Source organism: Amblyomma americanum, chromosome 4 (genome assembly GCF_052857255.1).
Source record: "Amblyomma americanum isolate KBUSLIRL-KWMA chromosome 4, ASM5285725v1, whole genome shotgun sequence".
NCBI classification, from domain to species: Eukaryota; Metazoa; Arthropoda; class Arachnida; order Ixodida; family Ixodidae; genus Amblyomma; species Amblyomma americanum.
In genome coordinates, this window is record NC_135500.1 from 114,149,516 (window position 1) to 114,160,861 (window position 11,346).

Sequence of the window (11,346 nt, forward strand, 5' to 3'; positions counted from 1 at the left end):
CTGGATGGATGGATACGGCTGAACCCTTTAAATCGGGCGGTGGCTCAAGCCACCTAGCCATGACTTAAGAAATTTTACACTTGTCTTGATTTTAGCCCCGCCGCGGTGGCTCAGTGGTTAGGGCGCTCGACTACTGATCCGGAGTTCCCGGGTTCGAACCCGACCGCGGCGGCTGCGTTTTTATGGAGGAAAAACGCTAAGGCGCCCGTGTGCTGTGCGATGTCAGTGCACGTTAAAGATCCCCAGGTGGTCGAAATTATTCCGGAGACCTCCACTACGGCACCTCTTCTTCCTCTCTTCTTTCACTCCCTCCTTTATCCCTTCCCTTACGGCTCGGTTCAGGTGTCCAACGATATATGAGACAGATACTGCGCCATTTCCTTTCCCCCCAAAAACCAATTATTATCACCAATCAGATAACCTTCACTTGGTTATTTCTAACCTTTTAAAATCCACTTTCCCTTCACTATCCCTAAACCCCAATGACTTCGGTAAATCAGCCCCGCTGCTTTCCACTGTCGGGTGAAATAAGTCTTTTACAGAAGTGTATCAAGTGTTCAGCCGTTTCCTCCTCCTCTCCGCACGAAATGCACAAAGTGTCTATCTCTTGGTACCTGACTCTATACGTCTTAGTCCGCAAAACTCCAGTCCTGGCCTCAAACAACAAAGAACTTCATCTACAATTATCATACATATTTTCTTTGACAATTTCCTGCTTAAAAATCGTGTATGTTCCCAGTGCTTATTTCGTAAGCATCCCTGTTTTCCACAGAGCTCTCTCTGTTTCTTTACCCTTTTTCTTAACCCATAATTGCTGATTTTCCCCCCTACTGCTGTCCAGATATTTGCTTGTCAATTTTCTAGTTCAATTTCTCCATTTCATGTCAACATTCCTTATATACAGGTGTCTGAAAACTTTCTTAGCCCACTGCTTTTCCCCCGTTTTTGTCAATCGCTCCTCAAATGCTATCTTACTGCTAGCTTCTCTGCTGTCAAACTATGCCCATCCCATATCACCCTGTACCCCCTGATTTATTGTATTGCCACGTGCTCCCAAAGCTAGCCTCCCTACGCCACGTTGTTTAATTTATACTATAACCTTGCTTGAACATCTGGTCTCATACACAGTACCACATAACCGAAAGTCAGGCTAGGAACCATCACCACTTTCCAGATCCCTCTTACCACTTCATATCTGTTGTAATTCCACGGTGCCCTATTTTTCATGACAGCTGCATTCCTACTACCTTTATTCATTACATATTTTTCATGCTCTGTCAGATACTCAGCACCATTATTTATAAACACCCCAAGATACTTGTACTCATCCACTATTTCTAGCGTGAACTCCTGTATTCTATGCTCGCCGCCCTTATCATTAAATATCATGACTGCAGATTTTTCCTTACTAATCTTGAAACTTAATCTATCTCCCTCTGTACCACATATGTTTATCAACTTCTGCAAATCTTCCTTGTTGTCAGCCATTATCACTATATCGTCCGCGTGTATTAGTCCCGGTAATATATGCCTAATCCATTCTCCTTGCTTGAAAAAAGAAGGGTTGAAGCCTAGTCCACACACACACACACACACACACACACACACACACACACACACACACACACACACACACACACACACACACACACACACACACACACACACACACACACACACACACACACACACACACACACACACACACACACACACACACACACACACACACACACACACACACACACACACACACACACACACACACACACACACACACACACACACACACACACACACACACACACACACACACACACACACACACACACACACACACACACACACACACACACACACACACACACACACACACACACACACACACACACACACACACACACACACACACACACACACACACACACACACACACACACACACACACACACACACACACACACACACACACACACACACACACACACACACACACACACACACACACACACACACACACACACACACACACACACACACACACACACACACACACACACACACACACACACACACACACACACACACACACACACACACACACACACACACACACACACACACACACACACACACACACACACACACACACACACACACACACACACACACACACACACACACACACACACACACACACACACACACACACCTTTTAAAAGTTTAAATTACTCCATCTTTCACATCCAATGTGCCCAATATGTCCCACAGATACCCCTGAATAATGTTGTCGTAGGCTCGCCTAATATTCAGAAATGCTAGCCATAGGGGCCTGTGTTCCTTTTCAGCAATCTCATACACTGCATCAATGAAAAGAGATTGTCCTCCAACCTTCTTTTAGCACCCCCTCGTTCTCCACCCAAGCCTGCAATCTGTCCTTTATAATCTGCATCACCACCCTGTAAACCACTGAGATTTCACTGTTATGGGACGATAGTCACTTACATCAGCTTTGTCGCCTTTTTCCTTATATATCATGTTCATTCTACTTAACTGCCATTCATCGGAGACTTTCCCATCCACTACCATTTTATTCATTACCTGTATTAATGTTTGCTTGGATTTTGGTCCTAGCTTAATTCTTTATTAACATAATCGGGATACCATATCTGGTCCTGCTGATGTGCCACTAGGAACCTTCTTCTCTGCCCTTTCCCACTCTCTTTGCTCAAGTGAAGCTGTTGCAGTAACCGGCCTATCCTCCTTCGATAAATTATGTGCAACATTTCTTTCTCTAAATTTTTCTGTCATATTTGTTCCTATGTGTTTTATCGCTTCATCCCCTTCTAGTCGAATACCCTGATCTGTAACAATAAACCTTTGCTCTAGCCTAGTCTTATCGCTCATTGCATTTTGATGTTTCCAGAATTTTTGGGCTGCTTTTCCATACTTTTTAATTACTTTTGACATCCATTGGGCACCCTTTCTTCTAATTTTCTCATTAATCAAATAGGCAGCTTCCCTTCTACACTTAATGAAGGTATCCCATTTTCTGTCTACTTCAACTTCTGGTTCCCCCCTCTTCTTGGAATATCTGTGTTCCCTGGATGCTTCCTTGCGCTTTTCTATTGCCCTCTTGACCTCATCCCACCAACTCTTGGGTTTGCGTCTCTTCCCTTTTAGCTTTACTCGCACCTTAGCTAGCTCTAGCTCCAGTAATCGAGTTAATTTGGTATAAGTCCATTCTGTTTCACTATCCTCAAAAATTACTTTCTCGATTTGTTTGCACTGCTGCTTCCAATTGCTTTTCTGAGTAAAAATTTCCCCCTGATTGTTCATCTTGCTTCAGTCCTACATTGCTTTTTCTTCTGAAGCTCAACTTGATACGCTCGTGGTCACTACCTAGACTTCTGGAACCATCTTCATCTATGCTCATTACCCCTAATCTATTATACATCCTCTGTGACATTAGTGCATAATCTATTGTCGAGTGCAGACTCCCCGCCTCCCATGTTATGAGCCCTTCACACTTCTCGGTGCTGTTGCATACAACTAAATCATGCCTGTCACACATGTCCTGCAGCATGCTTCCTGTCAGATCCGTGTACCCATCCAGGTCTTCTATATGTGCGTTCATGTCGCCTAATATAATTATCTCGCCCTGTCCTCCTAGCTCGATCATCAATGTTGCTTGCAATACATTCTAACATTTTCCTGTTTTACTCTTTGGCATTAGCTCCTGTCCACAGGTATACAAAGCCAAGGAGTGTTTGCTCCCCCTGCCACTTTTCCTTTTAGTCATAAATGTTCCTTGCATCCCAGTTTAACCCTTTGAAAATTCATACTTTTATGAATGAATGCTTCAATTCCACACCCTTTCTGCTGCCCTCTATTCTATTGCAATATTCCCATGCGTAGTCTGGGTTACAGGGTGGTTGCTCCATGTCTCCAAGATGCGTTTCCACTAAACCATAAACCATTAATTCCTTATGCCTTAACTGTTCGTCTATTTCCTCCCATATCAGTCTATTCCTACCACCTTGCATGTTAATGAAACATATATCTGAATTAACTTGGCCCAGGCACTTGTGTCTATTTCTTCTCCCGTGGTTCGATCGTCCGTTTGATCTTGGTTCTTCCTTCTCTACACTGGCTCCCTCAGACCTCTGGGTCCACCCAAGAAAGCTGTTGCCTGGTGACCTATCCTACTACCCAGCCTCTTGCCAGTGGCACCACCGTAGTGAATGCCATCCTCTGCAAAAGGGTGGGGCCTGACCTTGTACACTTCCCTGTTAACTTCCATTACCCCGTATCTTAGTCGTCGACTCATTAGTCTAATTACACGGTTAGCCTCAACGATCCTCCTTTCCGTTTCGCTAGTCTGCCTCTGGACCTCTGGGATTGGGCATATGGTCACATGCACACTCTCAGAGGCCTCTCTAAGCCTGCGCATCCTCACTTCTAACTGCTTGTCGAGATTCTGGCTCCCCCCCCCCCCCCCCCCCCCTTCAGCACATTGTTGAGACCAGCATGGATAACGACAAGGTGTTCGCCATCCATGCTGCCCCCACCACCTCCTGGGCTTTGGCCATTGCATCTACCATGCACTTCCCCGACTGGGCCTCTACCTGCACCCACTTGTCCACCTTCACTGTCGTCAAAACGCCTCCCTCAACCGTCACTACGTTCGAGTCACCGACTACCAGAACCCTCCTCCGCTCTAACCGTTCGCTTCGTGACTGCGAATGTTGCCCTCCGGATCGCACTACCTGTCTCTCCCGCCGTCGTAAGCTACTGTCACGAGTTTTTACCTCTCTCTCTTCCCCACTCAAAGCCTGCTGCGCTACAGCACTGTAGGATCGACGAGCCTCGTCCCCCACCTGACATTGCTCTGAACCGGGGTGCCCTGCCGGCCGCGACCTGAGCGCTTCTACCTGCTCTTCTAGCTGGGCCCGCTTCTCCTTTAGCTCGCCCACAATTCGCTCCAACAGGTCGGCATAGCCTCCTCCCTCTTCGGCTGCGCATATCACGCCACCTACGCAAGTGGAACAAAGAAAAAAAACGGGGGCGTGGCGCGCTCGCTTTCGCTGGCTTTTGCTTATACCGCATGTGAACTTGTCTGCCTGGCCAGCCTGGCTGCGATGTGTAAAGTGTCATTCCTAAGGAAGATGTAGTGGGGTGAATATCACGCAACGGCACCGCCACAGTGCATGTTCGAAAGGAAGGATGCTGAAGGTGTCAATGCCGCAGCAGACGCGGTCACTCCGGGCTCGCGGTGCATTTACTTTGCACAATTTTGTTCAGAATTGGAAATCTCTCAAATGCGTGCACTGACATCGCTAAGTCGCCCGTGTGCTGTGCAATATCAGTGCACGTTAAAGATCCCCAGATGGTCTTATTCCGGAGCCCTCCACTACGGCACCTCTTTATTCCTTTCTTCTTGCACTCCCTCCTATATCCCTTCCCTTACGGCACCGTTCAGGTGTACAACGATATATGAGACAGATACTGCGCCATTTCCTTTCTCCAAAAAACCAATACAACCAATACAATATCAATACAAATGCGTCTGTGCTAATTATATATATACGGCTTGTTGGGCCTTATACTTCAATGAGGTTGTCTCTGAGGAATGACTATTCCTTTTTCGGCCTCATGACAGCGAGACTGAACACAGCCCCCAGTGAAACTATATGCGCGTCTTTGAATTTCAGCATACCGTTGTATTCTTCGATCGACAGAGATGCACGTGAAAACGTTCTGCAAGTACAAAAAAAATGCATCTGCTTTCAAGACATTGTACGTCACCGTGATATCAACCTGCATACGAATAGAAGTAATAAATAGTGCATTCGCGCATTCACATGCAACCTGAATGATACTTGTAGTTGGACCCTGGTTGTATGGCCTTTGTTATAAATAACAAGATAATTTTTTAAAACGGGTGGTTTCTGTAAGATATGTGTATATGTAAGGCAACAGTTAAGTTGCAAATGCAAAACTCTGTGCGCACTATCTTAAATTTTTTCTTGTTTGTGTATAGCATGTTTCACTGCCGTACTCGAACAAGGTGGCGAGCTGACTCAACCGGAGATGGAAGGCCACGGTGCATGCTAAACTCAAAAACATGAACAAAAGCTTAAAAAGCTTAGGCGCCGCACAACCTGCCCTTAGGAGTGCGAGTCAATAGCACAAGATCCTTCCTTCTCTTTCAAAAATTGTGGGGCGTCCTTATGCCACTCTTGGCGCAGTGGTTAAGCCATGCACCAGTGCCCCGGTAGGTGGCTGTTTCAAACAGAGCCACCGATGGGGCTTGCGAGACACAGGTTGCTCTTCCCGAGCTCCCATAAGGCACATTTTTGTAGGTAATTATTTGAGAGGCTGTCTTATCTCTCACCCAATGAGCCGATGCGCAGTTCCATGGTAACCAGGTGGGAATTGCATTGAAATTATTTGAGTTAATTTCACTGCCACCTGCTTTTTCATGGCATGGTAGGACATAAGCCCACTTTCTTGTGAATGGGACCTCTAATGCTTTGGCATTAGAATGGAATTACATATTTCTTTCGCTAAGCTTCCGTGTGCAGTCGTGTAGTTAGCCACAAACCACCCAGCATGACCACCCAGTTGAAAGCGCCAATGCCCCACGCCTTTAGCATTTGGGCAGTAAAGTGGAGGCACTGTTCATTAGGTACTTTGCTCAGGGACTGCCACCATTCAGAACCTGTGTGAAAGCAGACTGGCTGTTGAGGACACTGCAGACTCTAGGCAACTTCCTAGTAGTCATTTAAACCTAAGAGTATCGTGCATATTAACTGTGCTGCAACAAAAACGCAGCATGGTTGTCAGTCTGCTGAAAAGGCTGCAAGAGAAACTTTCTGGGCTTGCAAATAAAAAAACCAGCTAGTGTCAGCCTGACAGATCCCCTCTCATGAAGAGCCAGCTCCCATTGGGTTTAAGATAGCCTCGTAAGACCTCAGCAAAGGTTCTCTTTGTTAGCATTAATTGATATATATTTCTATGGTCTAAGCATTCCCATGAATGTACACAAGAAAATTTCCAGGCATAGGGCTGGCAGTTATCACTCCATGAGTCTATGTATTCATAAACCTACCATATGGCCTAATGACACAGATTTAGTTACTGAATACATACTTTTCTAAAAAGACAAACCAGAATTACAAATACTAGCATGAAGCATCAGAAATTGAGTTATTTGGCCACCGGGAGTAGAAAGCCAATTTAGAATGCAGAAGGCTGCTTAGAGTGCCCCTGTTGCTACACAATTTCTGAAAACATGACAATGTGGGAGTGCAGGGACTTCCTAACTTCCAGTAGCGCTTAGGCTGCAGAACTGGTGCGTTTATATTAAAATGCCATAACAGACACATCTGCATTAAAATGCATATAAAATCTGACAAGAATATAATCAAGTTATGGTGTATTCCAAGACAACCCAGTCTCAGATATGAGGCACGGTATAGTCCAATGCCTTGGAGTTGTTTCACGTGATTTGGAATAAAGTGCACGGAGTTCAGTTTTTGTACTTAATCTGCATCAGAAATAGTCTCCTCTCACAAGGAATCAAACATGTAACACAGTTTGTGTACAGAATGGCTTCGTCCCTGCATTACCACAGAGGCCAGGTCACATTTTTTTAAGGTTTCACTCGATGACATCATAGCAATCAGCATGGCAAAACAATGGTTAGCAGTAAAGGTGAACATGGAAGAGCAAAAGTAGCAAGGAGGGCACTGAACTTGACACATATGTAACAATGACGGTCTATGAAGCTACACGCAATAGTGCGACATCATGTATTACTTCACACTAACACTCAGTATGAATCTTTCCACAGTGGAGCATTTTTCACCCTGTTGATATGGCACATAGAAATCAATATTGTGCTTCTGGTTATGGTTCATGTTTAACTTCCCAAAGCGACTCAGGCTATGGGACGTCGCACTGGAGGGCTCCGGAAAATTTTGGACCACCTGAGCTTCTTTTACATGCACTGACATCGCACGTTACACGGACCTCTAGCATTTCACCCCATCAAAATGCAACCGCCGGAGCCAGGATCGAACCTGCGTCTTTCGGGTCAGCAGCCGAGCACCATAACCACTGAGCCACCGCAGCGGGTTTGTTTCTTATTATGATCAATTATCTTTTCATTTGTATACCAAAACCATATGAACTACTTTATGTAGAGTAAAAGGTTGTTAACTTCAATAGTTTATCTTATGTTCTGATTAGCACACTGCAAGACGCACTGACATATAATTGAATTGGGTGCTTTCAGGATGTCTGTCAGCTTTCTCTTCATTAGGGAAGTAAAAAAGAAACAATGCAACTTCTGAGCTTTTAAGTGAGCTGGGAGCTCATCGCTTAGTGCTGGGACAAATAAAGAATTCATGAATTAGTTTTATAGTTAACTGGCAATGAAAAAAATTCTTATAGAGTTGAATCCATCTCAAGCACATCATTTCTTTTTACTCTTGGAACAGTGTTGTTATACCATGCATGACCACTGCTTATGAATGAAGTACAAATGAGCATATAAAGGATGCTTGAAAGTTAATGCTGACTGTATACTGCTCCAGTATACTCATTCAATGCACTTCTGAAACGAAGCAATATCATCTGCAGCAGCTCCTTACCTCAGAGAACGCAAGCCTACCGAGCTGCCGAGTCGCATGAACGTCCTGGCAGATCTGGCTACTTCACACGACAGCACACTCCTATGGGAACTCTTCCTGCAGCGCCTGCCTCTGCAGGTGCGCATGATCCTGAGCGTGTCTTCGTCTCAGACCGTGGAATCCCTGGCTGAGCTGGCCAATAAGATCGATGCCAATAACATGGGAATCGGGTAGCATTCAAGGACTGTGGCCTTGTTAAGCGCATGGTAATCATCGCACGGTCACCAGTCGCCGCTCTTTTTGAGCACCGTGTGGAGGTGCAATTCCCAAGGACTGCAGGAGGGAGAGACGCAGGAAGCCAACGTCCAGCATGTGTCCAAATTCATGTTTGGCGATAGCAAGGTGATACAGTGCTAGGCGACGAGCGCGAGCAAACACGGGAGGCCCAGTCGTCACAAGGTTGCGAGAGAGCATAGTTGATCACTGGAGAAGATAGAAATTTTTTCTGTGGACTCTGGCATGCCCCTTCTTAAAGTCTGAAAATTTTCCTCCCTTTGGTTCATGGGGGTTTAACGTCCCAAAGTGACTCGGGCTATGAGGGACGCCGTAGTGAAGGGCTCCGGAAACTTCAACCACCTGGGGTTCTTCAACGTGCACTCACATCGCACAGTACACGGGCCTCTAGAATTTTTCCTCCATCGAAATTCAACCGCCGTGGCTAAGATCAAACCCGCGGCTTTCAGGTCAGCAGCCGAGCGCTGTAACCACTTAGCCACCGTGGCGGCCCTTGGAGTAAAATTAGTGCCTGAAGGGATACATGACTTGGAAATTCCTCAAGTCTGGGAAAGAATTTCTAATAAAACAAAACATCTTGCAGTAAACAGTTTCGGACGATATTCTGAAGGACATGAATGTCTGGCTATCACTACTTGTTTTCAAAATTTCTGGTCATGATTTTTGTTTGAAGCAATTCTCTTCTAGTAAATGTACACGGGCAAGAAAGTAACAAATTTTTGTGTGCACTGACATCACAAGGCATATGGTTATTTTTAATTTTCTTCCATCGAAATGTGGCCTAGATATTTGATCGAGTGGCGTTAGGCTGGGCAGCCAAACGCCACAGCCACTGAGATGGGTGGCTTTGTTCACATCCAATACAGTACTCTCAGGGTGAAATCTCTATGTGTTTGCATGGTGCTTAATTTTTCCCAAAGAGCTGCCTCTGCAGCAGACAACAGGGTGATCCTTCAAAAGCAAATGCGCAGCTGGTGCTATTATGCACTTAACTCAACTGCAACCATGCGCAAGCCAGAAGTGCAGGAGGGCCTCCAAAGTGTGACAGAATCTGGCAGTCATCCCTGTGTTTCATTGCGAGCATCAGCCTCAATAATGTGGATTCTCTAGCTGTAAAGTGATTCTCTCTGCCAGTGTGCAAGCAGATGGTGTCGATAGCACACTACTCGGTACTAACAATAGCCAGGTCACAACAGCAGGAGGGCCTCCAAGGAATTTGGTAAGCACACTGAACAGAGTCTGCGATGCCACTCTTATGCCCTGTTTTCAGGTGCCCAGGTCTTCTGTTAACAGGTTCATTATTTAGCCATGAGTGCATCCATTTCTATCACTGCTCCCAATGTTATCATGAAATAGGTGGAAGATAGAGCACTCACTTGGTTAATCCGATCACCCGAGGTTTTTGTGCGCTACACCAATGACCCTTCCACGTCAGAAAGGCGTAACTACCTGCATTCACAACGTGCCTGAATAGCATCGAAAAGCCACCCAGTTCACAGTAAAGGGAGAAGTGAATAGACAGTTCTTTTTTTGAACAACCTTTTGATGCTGCACTCATTTAGTGTGCACAGGATGAGTGCCCACACATGGCCTCTAAAAAGAGACCAGCTGCCACCCCTCTTCCCTCGAACAAATGCTACAAGCACAAGGCCAGAAGACTTGAAAGGTGACAAGAAAAATGTCTGCAAAGATCTTTGCGCAAGAGGCTACTCAAAGCCACACTCGCTCGGCGGCCTTGTCGTGACGTTTTCCACTGCAAAAACAGATGGCGCCACTGCCACCCTTCAGCGAAAAAATGTCGTTTGCGGGTTTTGGTTCCCCGATCTCTACGTAGACGATTACGTTTTCGCATCATGCACGGCTCAACTAAGTAAGTACCATTGCCAAACTTGCTACTATACAAAAGTTACCATAATACACAAGCTCTGTGTGCACTTTCACCGCAAATGAGCCAGCGGTTGAGCCTGTAGCTGCCGCTCGCGGTTCGTAAAAATCTCAGGCCCCTGAATGTGTTCTGCAACCAATTAAAAAAACGGCAAACGAATTGCTAGGACAGCTGCGGTAACCGCCTTAACACAGCGGCACTCGAAAGCAAGTCTCTTTGCATGGTCGCTTTGGTTTTGACATCTTTTTGTGCCGTGACATCTAGCTCGTTTAGTGATGGGCACATGAAAAGAGCAATATAGAGCTCAGTCGATGATTTTAATATACGACTGAAATGCGCAGAATGGATATACACACACACAGAATGCGCGCACAAAATCGACGAATTCAAACAGAACTACAGGCAGGAGCGGACGTGATGACTTGCATGTGCAAGCAGCCACACAGGACAACAAACACTACACTTTGCACAACGAAATATACGTGCACAAGCAGGTTAATCACGCACGCACAAGACCAGGTTGCTGCC

General features: G+C 45.7%; 1 long non-coding RNA gene across 1 annotated transcript in view; it reads left to right on the forward strand.

The window, feature by feature from the left end:
* The window catches only part of LOC144128241 (uncharacterized), a 165,044-nt gene that overhangs the window by 112,901 nt on the left and 40,797 nt on the right, over positions 1 to 11,346 (forward strand). The window lies entirely within an intron of this gene.